The sequence below is a fragment of the Excalfactoria chinensis genome, chromosome 27, assembly GCF_039878825.1.
Source record: "Excalfactoria chinensis isolate bCotChi1 chromosome 27, bCotChi1.hap2, whole genome shotgun sequence".
Taxonomy (NCBI): Eukaryota; Metazoa; Chordata; class Aves; order Galliformes; family Phasianidae; genus Excalfactoria; species Excalfactoria chinensis.
The window spans coordinates 574,838-585,223 of NC_092851.1; the positions used below are offsets into that span (position 1 = coordinate 574,838).

At 44.3% G+C, this 10,386-nt stretch overlaps 1 protein-coding gene across 1 annotated transcript in view; it reads right to left on the bottom strand.

Moving 5' to 3' along the window:
• The window catches only part of LOC140263059 (class I histocompatibility antigen, F10 alpha chain-like), a 167,696-nt gene that overhangs the window by 76,144 nt on the left and 81,166 nt on the right, over nt 1-10,386 (bottom strand). The window lies entirely within an intron of this gene.

Consider the following 10,386-nt stretch of genomic DNA (forward strand, 5'->3'; position numbering starts at 1 on the left):
CACAGTTCTTCAGTGTCGGAGAGGGCGGGAGAAAAGCAAACGACCACACCTGTCATTGACATATGATCAGCTAGTCTCCTTTATTGCTTGGCTGCGTGTACCTTTATAATGCAGATAATTAGCTCATACATAGTGCAAAAGCGGAGCTCATCATTGGTTCCCAATTACATACCATCCCCAAGTATCCTTGCAACTTGTAGTTATCGTCCTGATATTTACTCCCTTGTTAAGTTCACAAAACCATAGCTAGTTTCTCACCATCTCAGGGCATACTGCTGTTCTTGCTGTCCTTGCAGGTGGTACGGCTGCTTGTTTAGCTGCACTGTGTTTATGTGACCCTTCTCAGCTAGCCAGTTGCCAATAAGACTCTCCACATTTCCCCCGTTTTCTTTTTAGATAACTAAGTTGGCTGAAAAGGCTTGATTTACTAACCGACCAATCATATTTTGCAAGCAATTCAGTTCATTTGTTCAATTAGTTCTCATGCTGTCTATCCTGCTCTGTAGCTGCTGCTCTGTGAACTCCTTATCTTGATCCATGGCTGCTGCTCCGTAAAATTCTTCTTGTATTACAACAATTCCAAGATACTGCCTATAGAATAACAACATTACTTATATTAATAACATAACTATTATAACTCAATCAAGGCCTCGATTGACAATACTTTAAAAGTGAAAAAAGAGACAGGTCAAATACAACATAACAACATTACTGTTAAACTTACTAAAAAGAACAAACATGTTTGTACTGCAACCTAAGTTTCTGCAACCTGGAAATAAATCCGTGAGGGTCCCATTGTGTTAATCTGTAACCAGTTAAGAAAAGTCTTCAATTTTCATATACTCTGATATATTGAATTTTAATGACCACTAAGATTTGTGCAATAAATACTTTTAGGATGCTCATAACCATGCTCTACCGACTGAGCTAGCTGGGCTAATAATTGATTAATGATCATGCAATTTACGAAGTAGCATGTCAAATAGAACCAACTTTAGAGGACAAATGTACTAGAATATCACTAGGGGCATTATTACTTATTGGCCCTTGAGAAACAGTAAACAGTGTTTGTGGTGAATACGACAGGTGGTGCCAGCAGGGCGTCCCCTGCTTCAAAGTGCACCTTTCCTCTCTCACCCACCACAGATTCTCTCCTGCATTCAGGGTCTGAAGGATTTCTTCCAGTTGTACACCATATCCGTGTGGCCAGTGCGTGATATAGAGCCCAAGTGGAACACCTGCTTGGAAACCAAATATCAAATTTAGTTCTATTAGCGTGTGCCTTTGTCTCAAATGATGCATGGTTATATTTTAAAATCCCAATTAGTTGGATGTAAGAGAGGTAACCATTCTACGATACAGGGTCATCCCTTTGCCTGGGATTCCTTTCCAGGTTTTGTCCTTGCAAATTAAGAAAAGCTAATTAATCCTGTTTAATACACATTTGAACTATTACTAAAAATAGAAGAAGCACACATCCTAGCTATTGCCTTAAACTCTCTAATTCTTGAGACTGCATTGGTAAAACAGAAAATCACACATTATGTCAAACTATTACTAATATTATCTCTAACACAGCAAGTTACAAAGCAATACCACTAAGTAAGAAACACACAATTACAGTTACTATAAAGGCTGGATGCTATTTTCTGCCTTCAAATGAGACTGAGCATATCATGCTGGAACCCACGTAAGGCCAGTCTCTGTGGAAATATGATCATATTCACAACCCCAAGTTGTCAGTGGTAGGGGACAGTCCCAAAGTCCTGCGGCCATATTCCAAACATTAACCATAGGCTGTTCCTTGAGCACTGGGGAAGCTTCAAAAGAACGATCCACATAAGCTGTATCTGTACGAACATGATTCAAAAAATTCAGCACAAGCAAAACAAGCAAAACCTTGCATAATATTTCTTGTAGTGTGTCTCCCATATTCCCACTTTTTTGTTTAATAATAACAAGAATGGATTTCAGTGTTTGATAAACGTGCTCAGTGATAGCTTGTCCAGTGGGAGAACGAGCAATGGCTGTAGTATGTTCAACAGCCCCATCTTGGAGGAAAGTTCGAGTGGCCTTAGAGGTATACGCAGGCCCATTATCTGTTTTTGTAATATGTGGGATTCCTATAGCAGCATAAGCTGATAACCAGTGTTTACGGGCATCGTGACTGTTTTCACTTGTATGTGCTGTGGCAAATATGTAAGAAGAGTGAGTATCTATCGTTACATGTGCATATTTTAGACGGCCAAATTCAGGAATGTGAGTGACATCTGCCTGCTACAGTTGAAGAGGTGCTGTGTTACGTGGATTTGTCCCAATTTGAGGCACAGGGGTGATTGCCTGGCAGTCTGGGCATGTTAGAATAATGTTATGGGCTTGATCCACTGTCAGTTGGAACTGTTTTTGTAAGGCTCTCCTGTTATGATGGAAAATTTGATGGGAGAGTCGTGCTTGCTCAAATAATTGAGGGGCAGCAAAAGCGACTGTGGCTCGATCAGCCTTGCAGTTGCCCTCAGTTAAAGGACAAGGCAATGTAGTATGCGATTGAGTGTCATAATGCAAAACTTGCTTGAGCTGTACAAACAAAACCTTATTAACTTCCTTAAGAAAGGATTCTTCAATCTGTTGAATGATACCTGCAACATACAAAGAGTCAGTTATTATATTAAGCTTCTGTTCTGAAAAAAATTGAAAAGCTCGAACTACTGCAGTGAGTTCTACAACTTGAGGTGATCCATCAACAACATGTACTTCTGACTGCCATCGTGTAGCAGTCGCACGCCAGAGAACCTCTGCTTGGTGCGCCTTGCTGGAGCCACCTGTAAATACAGTAACAGCATTGGGTATTGGAACATGTGAACGTAAAGCATTAGTAGCAAGGGGGATATCAGTCAAATTATGTAGCTGGTATTCAGTCATAAACACAGTGTATTGCATAGGAGAGAGGATCATTCGTAACACAGTTTTCCAGTCATGAGGGGTCATAACATAACTGTCACTGTTTGCAACCAAAAGATTGTATGTCAAGGCTGACTGAACTCCGAATGTTCTCACTGACTTCCTTAATTCCTTCACTGCCTCACAAGGCAGGGATTCCCACCGGGGAACCTCATTCGGCTGATACAACACAGGAAAGGCTTGCAATGTGTCAGCATCACCCCTTAATATTGCTTCTTTTCTGCACTGCTCTAAAACGCCACAGTACCGCCGCACCGGAAACATTTGTAATAGGTGCTTGGGCCTGAATTGGTTACCGCAGGCGCTTGTAAGGGTGCAAGAGCTGCTAACACTTGATTCTGAGAAGCCTCAGCCTGTGCCTTTAATCCTGCCCCAACCTCCTTAATAGCCTTAACTATGAAAGCCTGAGCCCCTGTGGGCACACTGGATAATCTGTCTAACGCCTCCTCTATTGTCCAATTACTCCTCAAAGTATTTAGAATGCCACGAGCTGTAGCGTTACAGTTTTGAAGTGCACACTGTTTCAGCATTATTTCCCTCATGTATTCTGGTACTCCAGCCTTCTCTATGGCTCCAGCTACCTTATCTATAAACGCTCCAAAATCCTCATTCCTTCCCTGCTGGATTCCCATATAAGACGGCAGCCCACCTGGTGCCTTGATCTTATCCATAGCCTGTCTGGCCAGATACATTGACTCCCTACATTTAACTGGCCCTAATAAAGCCTGGGCCCCCGTCCGGATGAAAGGACCCACCCCTAAAAGTTCTTCAACGGTTACATTATACAAGGGATCTCCCGGCTGCCTAACTATCGCCGCGCTCTGTTGGCACATCTCTTCCCAATAAGCATTAAACAGCAGTTGTTGGTGCTGTGAAAAAATCAGCCTAGCTATAGCCCGACAATCTGATGGCAACAAAACTTGAGTACTCCAGATATAATCCAACATCTGTCTCGCTGACTCGCTTTTTACTCCAAACTGACTGACCGTAGACCGCAATTGTGACAACAATTTCCAATCTAAAGCAGTGATAGCAGCCCGTATCCCGCCTGCAGGATTAGGTGCATACACCACCGGAAATGCCATCTGTTGCACAGCTTCCAACGCCTCACCGTCCCCTGCCTCTAAACAAGCCCGCGCCAGCGCAGCCCAGGCCCCCTCCGCTCCCGCGCGATGGCCTCCGCTAGGTCAGTCCCTGCCCCAGGGAGCGGCTCATTGCTAAGGGGGGTCGAGGGGGCCGGCTGTAGCGCCATGGTGGATGCAGGCGGCTCGTCCGACACAGACGTGCCTGGAGGCGGAGACGGGGCACTCGGCTCCGGGGCCGCTGGCAACGCAGGCTCGGCGGCCGGCGGCAACTTTACGGTGGACACAGCAGGGGGCATCGGGCAATCTGACCACTCACTATAATTCTTATTCCTCCCCTGCACAACACTAGCTTGCTCTGTCGCTTTCTTTTCTGCCTGATATCGCAACAACTCATTATAAACCAGACTCATCCACACACTCATCCACACACTCATAAACACACGCCACCACTTTCCGCATTTTTTAGCCATTTTCTCCCCTTCTATCATTCCCTGCTCAGTAAGATCATGCACCAAATGCGGATTCTGAAATAACCCTTTAGCATATCCGTACGCTAATAGCTTGGGGAGTTCCTTTCCTATGTCTATACCTTTAAAGTGTCTCCTACTTAGAAAAGCGGAGAACAAATTATATGCTGCTTGCCTGTCCATATTTACTCACGTCGGTACCGTTGCAGCCTTCCAGGCTTCGGCAGCACGTATCGGTCGAGCCCACCTGTCGTGGTCGCTCGAGACGCGGAGCTTTAATTCGGCTCTTTCGTCGTCCTCGCTGCTTAAGGACCCGAACCCAACGCAGTCCCAACCGTGGCAACTTCCTTTTTCCCTGGCAAGGATTCCGTCTTCTTCTTACTTAGTGGAAGAAGATGGTCCCTGTTCGGGCGCCATTTGTTGGAAATGACCGCGGGAGACGTGCCTCATATATCATGGTCAGCAGGTCTCAGTTTATTAGGTGTAACAGCATCTTGTTTATACAGTCAGTAATAAGCTCATACATATTGCAAAAGTAAAGCTCAAGATTGGTGGGTTATACATTACTTCATTTGACCTTTATGGTTAGTCTTATGGTTAGTTTTCTTCATAGCTATGCCTACACATTGCTACACATCTTGTTTTTCCCTTTAGGCCGTCCTTGTTTCTCGCTACATATTTTGTCCTTAGCTACATACCCTGTCTTTCACATCCTGATATCTCCTCATTGTTGCCACTAGTCACATACCTTCTCTTACAATTTAACTAATGGAATCTCATCATGTCCTTTCTCACGGAGCCACTCTGCACAAACACTCTCCACACTTACACAGACCCTCTCCACAATGGGGTTATATGGGGTTTTATGGGGTTTTATGGGGTTATATAGGGTTATATGGGTTTTTATGGGGTTTTATGGGGTCTTTATTGGGACCTGGAGCTGAGACCCCAAAGACCCCAACCCTAATAGAGGACTTATAGGGTCCCATTGTGTCTAATGGGGTTTTATTGGGGTATATGGGGTCTTTATTGAGGTTATATGGGGTTATATGGGGTCTTTATTGCAACCTGGAGCTGAGACCCCACAGACCCCAACCCCAATAAAGGCTTATAGGGTCACACTGTGTCCTATGGGGTTTTATTGGGGTTATATGGGGGTATATGGGGTTATATGGGGTTATATGGGGTTATATGGGGTCTTTATTGCAACCTGGAGTTGAGACCCCAGAGACCCCAACCCCAATAAAGGCTTATAGGGTCACATTATGTCTAATGGGGTTTTATTGGGGTTATATGGGGGTATATGGGGTTATATGGGGTCTTGATTGGGGTGGGGAGGGGGTATATGGGGTCTTTATTGGGGTTATATGGGGGTATATGGGCTTATATGGGCTTATATGGGGGTATATGGGGTTATATGGGGTTTTATGGGGTATATGGGGTTATATGGGGTTTTATGGGGGTATATGGGGGTATATGGGGTCTTTATTGGGGTGGGGAAGTTGGCTCCGCCCCTTTCCGCTCCGCCCCGCCCATCCCGACCGTTGCTGGGCGTCACGTGACCTCAACCCTACAGGCGGGCGGGGGAGCGCCTCGTTGATTGGTGGACAGAAAAAAAGTGGGCGGGACCGAGCGAGGCGATTGGAGGAGGGGGTTGTGATTTGCGGAATCAAACTCTATAATCCAGAGATGGGTTATAAAGCAGGGATGTTTATTCCAGCGCTGGGTGCAAGGGGGATAGCTCCTCCAAACTTGCACACCAACTGGTAAAACCGTGATACAGATCTAGGTACACCTCATGCATAGTCAATGATGTCCCGTAATTCTGATACATATTCTTTATCATGCAGACCCCCTCTTGTTATCGCCCATCTTGTCAGGGAGATGCAACTCCTCTTTTGATATTTACAACCCCTAATCCCCTCCTCGCCAGATGTCTCAGGGAGTTCTCACTCCTTATCTGCTCTCCCAGACCCACTGTCTCCATTCCTTGTTATTCTACCTAACTAAATCATTTTCTGAACACTACCTTTAACTATCCCCCTTCTAGCCCCCCTTTATTCTGAATTCCAGCAGAGCATCTGTTTTCTGCTTCCCTATTCATTCCCCCCTTTTCTTTAATCTAGCAGGATTTCTCTCCTGCTAGATCATTCCTTTCCTGTGTGTGGCATCTAGATTCACTTATTTCTATGTTCTTGTTGATTGTCATCCACCAAAACAGTGACTCAAATCCTGCAGCATTTTGATTTCTTGCCTTAAATCTATCAGGGACACCTCTAGGTACCCTGACTGAATCTATATACATTTAAATGCCAGGTGAATGGTTGAAGAAGTGCCCAGGTGCCTCCCCAGTTAGATGGTTAAGTTGGACCATAAAATCTTTCCCCCACAGTACCACCAGAGATCTGCCCTGGAGATTCCCAATCTTGTATAATTGCCTGCTGAGTCCTCCGTAACATTCAAGACCTCACTGCATAAGGAGAGATTGCAGGAGGGATCTTGACACCTGTATCAGGCATTGTAGGAATGAGAGAGAGAGATCTGCAGTCTCTGTTTCCCAGGCAGTTTTCTCTTGGTACAGGGCAATCATGCATTGCATTCTCTTGGGGTCCTTGGTCCACCCCAGCAGAAAGGGCACCACCTGAGCTGTGGGCCGTTCTGATGCACAAGCATAGCAATTGCTACGGTTGAGACTCTGGACAGTACACTTAATCCATTCTACCCAGGCATTAATGTCCCCATATCTTGTTTCAATTTCCAGTGTTTGCCTAAGATCTTTTATCTCCTGAACTGTCCTAACTGCAGGGTTTTTAGGAAGATTTTCTACCCCTTTTTAAGCTCTTCAGTATCCTGGACATTCTGGGTATTTAGTTAGGAGTGTATGTGTCCAGCCTCAATAGGCAGTTGTCCACCATACATCATTCCATACACTACAAGAGTCCCTTATTCACATCAAAACTATCAGTTGGTCCCTCCCCTGCATTACTGTCAAATTTTACATTTTCCAGATAATTATCAGGATAACGAATGGGTGCAGCAGTAAAAAAACTCCTTGTTACAACATGGAAAACTTTTGTGAGCGTTAGTTCTATATAGGTTATAATACTCTCCCACTTACATATACAATTTATTCACCTATTTGAGGAGAAGTTAAAGGTTAGTTAAAATGATAATAAAAAATTAAACTTTTCATTATTTCCTTCTAATTCTTATCTTTTAAAGGTTTTTCTGTGGCAACAGTTTTCCCACGCCTCAGGGCTAGTGGATGCCTTTAACAGTGTGTAGTGAGTCCATCCTTTCTTGGCTGTCCTCACAGCTATTTCAGTCATTAGAAGTACTTGGAATGGTCCTTCCCAGTCAGGCTGCAGCTTTGTCTTCTTCCCCATCTGGATCAGGATCCAGTCCCCAGCTTGAAATGGGTGAACTACAGATTTCAAAGATGATGTTTGTGCTAATAGTCCTTGGATCCTGATCAATAGCAGGTACCGAATAAACTGCCTTACAGTCTCCTTGTTTCACAAAACTGCAGCTGTCAGTAAACCAGGAATTTCTACATCTTCTAGGGGTTTGTCCTTTAGGTCTGACTGACCGTCTGAAATGTGCAGCTTCCGTTGTTTCAAAGTAGTCAGGAGATACTGGTTCTCCAGGTGTTCGCTAAGGAAAGATACTGGGTTGACAATATTAGTTACAATTATTTCTACAACATTCTGCTCTATCAGGATGGGCCTGGTATTTCAGGAATCTCTGGGGTGAGAGCCAATGTACCCCTTTTGCCTCCAATACAGTAAACACTGGATGAGATATTAAAACTGGGATCCTTTGGCCCAATATAGATTTACAGGCTGCTTGAATATTGAGCACCAGTGCAGCCACTGCCCTCAGGCATCCCGGCCATCCCTTACTCGCTTCCTTGGCAATTTGCAGCTCAGGGGTTTGGCAGATGGCTTCTTTCCTGGCATTCCTTAAGGTTCAAAGTCCAGCTGTAATCTCCCAAATATGTCACTTGCTGTTGAGTTAGTTGTGCTTTCTGTAAACGAAGAAACTCAGCAGACTCACAGTCCATTACACAGTTCTCTTTTGTTGCTATGGCATACACGTGCTGCAGTAAAGTTCCACCCTGGGATGGAGGATCCCAGGTCTCAGGCTCACGAGTTGACCAGTTCTCAAAAATCATTAAGCTGTTCTCACAATCCTGGGTAACACTGTTCTGCTTAACTGAGTCTCTTCTCCCCATATTGGCCAAACCAGGCAGAAGAGACATGCTTCAAATCCAGAAGGTAAACTCCACCTATTCATTCCTTAACTGGGTTAATAAGGTGCATGGATTTGCTACCACTGAGTGTATCCATTCAACAATTCTATTACTTGTCCTCAAGTCTTGTACCAAACTATAGCACTTGCTATCAGAAATTTTTGCAAAATTGGAGTCCAAGCTCCAAAAGGTTATCTATTATTTCTTCTATCCTTCTACAGTTACATATCCTTATAGGGCACCGCTTTACCCTGACTGGGCAGTCTCTTGCTTTTAACTTCTACTTAGGGCTTCATGTTTGGCCCTGATGCCCACACCCCTAAGTGCATGACTCCGGGGGGGGGGGGTACAACATTGTTTTTCCCATTTGTGTTAAAGCCAGACTTACATCTTTTATTCAGTCAATATTGTTGGACCCTTAGCTTCAGTTTTATTAAATTTCTTGCCAGAGTAACCTGGCAGGTACAAGAATTACTGTATTCCTACTTTTATTTAATTAATCCAAAATGTAAACCCTTTTCTTGTTGGGCAGTAGCTTCTACTACTGCTACAAAACTATCTATGTGTAGTAAGAAGCACCCATATCCACCAGAAAATAAACCTCTTTATCCTGATTTTGGGATTTATTTATTTATTTATTTATTTATTTTCTTGGGTATCTCTTTCCCTTGTGTCCCCCCCCATTACTCTGTACACACACAACGAGGGGGAGCAATAGTTCAAAACAAATTCCGTAAAGTTAACACGTTAAAGCGGAGGTAACACAACCCTATTGTTTCTCTAATCTGAGTCTTTATCACCCTTAAACCGCGGCATTCTCTACAACAAAAGCAACAGGGTCTCGATAATAATTGTGGTTCGCCTTTGATGGCCTTTTCCACCGCCAGACTTCGTATGCGCTTCGCTAACAATTGCCGCAACGCTACCAATAATTAATAAGACAAACACACAGCAACATATAGAACATGAAAGAAACTTTCGCTTCGTCCGTCCCCGGCCGTTTCCCTCGCGGGAGGACGGAACCGCGGGTCGGGACTCCGCACTCGCCCCGCAGCTGTGCTGCGTCTCACTCACACCACACTCACACAGGCTGCACAAGACCGGTCTTTACACACTCAAGGTACAACATTTCTCAGAAAATATCAAAGTTGTTGGTTCCACACTTAGTTCAAATGTACAGTAACAAGCGCTAATAAGAGATGTTAATAATGGCCAAATACACAACAATTCCTGCTAATACAGCTAGGAAAACCCAAGTTAGCGTTGACAGAGTATCCACTATACTTTGTCACCAACCAACCAACCCCTTAAGGGGGAGCAAAACAGCTCTCCTCATGCACGTACGGTAATCCCGGTGGGACTCGAACCCACAGCTGAAACTGCCTTAGGGTTAGGGTTTAATCCCCTATAAAATAGGGCCAGATTTGGGGTTTTTGGGCCATAAATCCCCCTTTTTCCCCATAAAAAGACCAGATTTGGGGTTTTAGACCCTAAATCCCCTTTTTTCCCTATAAAATAGGGCCAAAATTGGGGTTTTTGGGTCAGAAATGCCCTTTTTTTACCTCCCATCCCATAAAATGGGGCAGATTTGGGGTTTTTGGGTCATAAATCCCCTTTTCCCCCA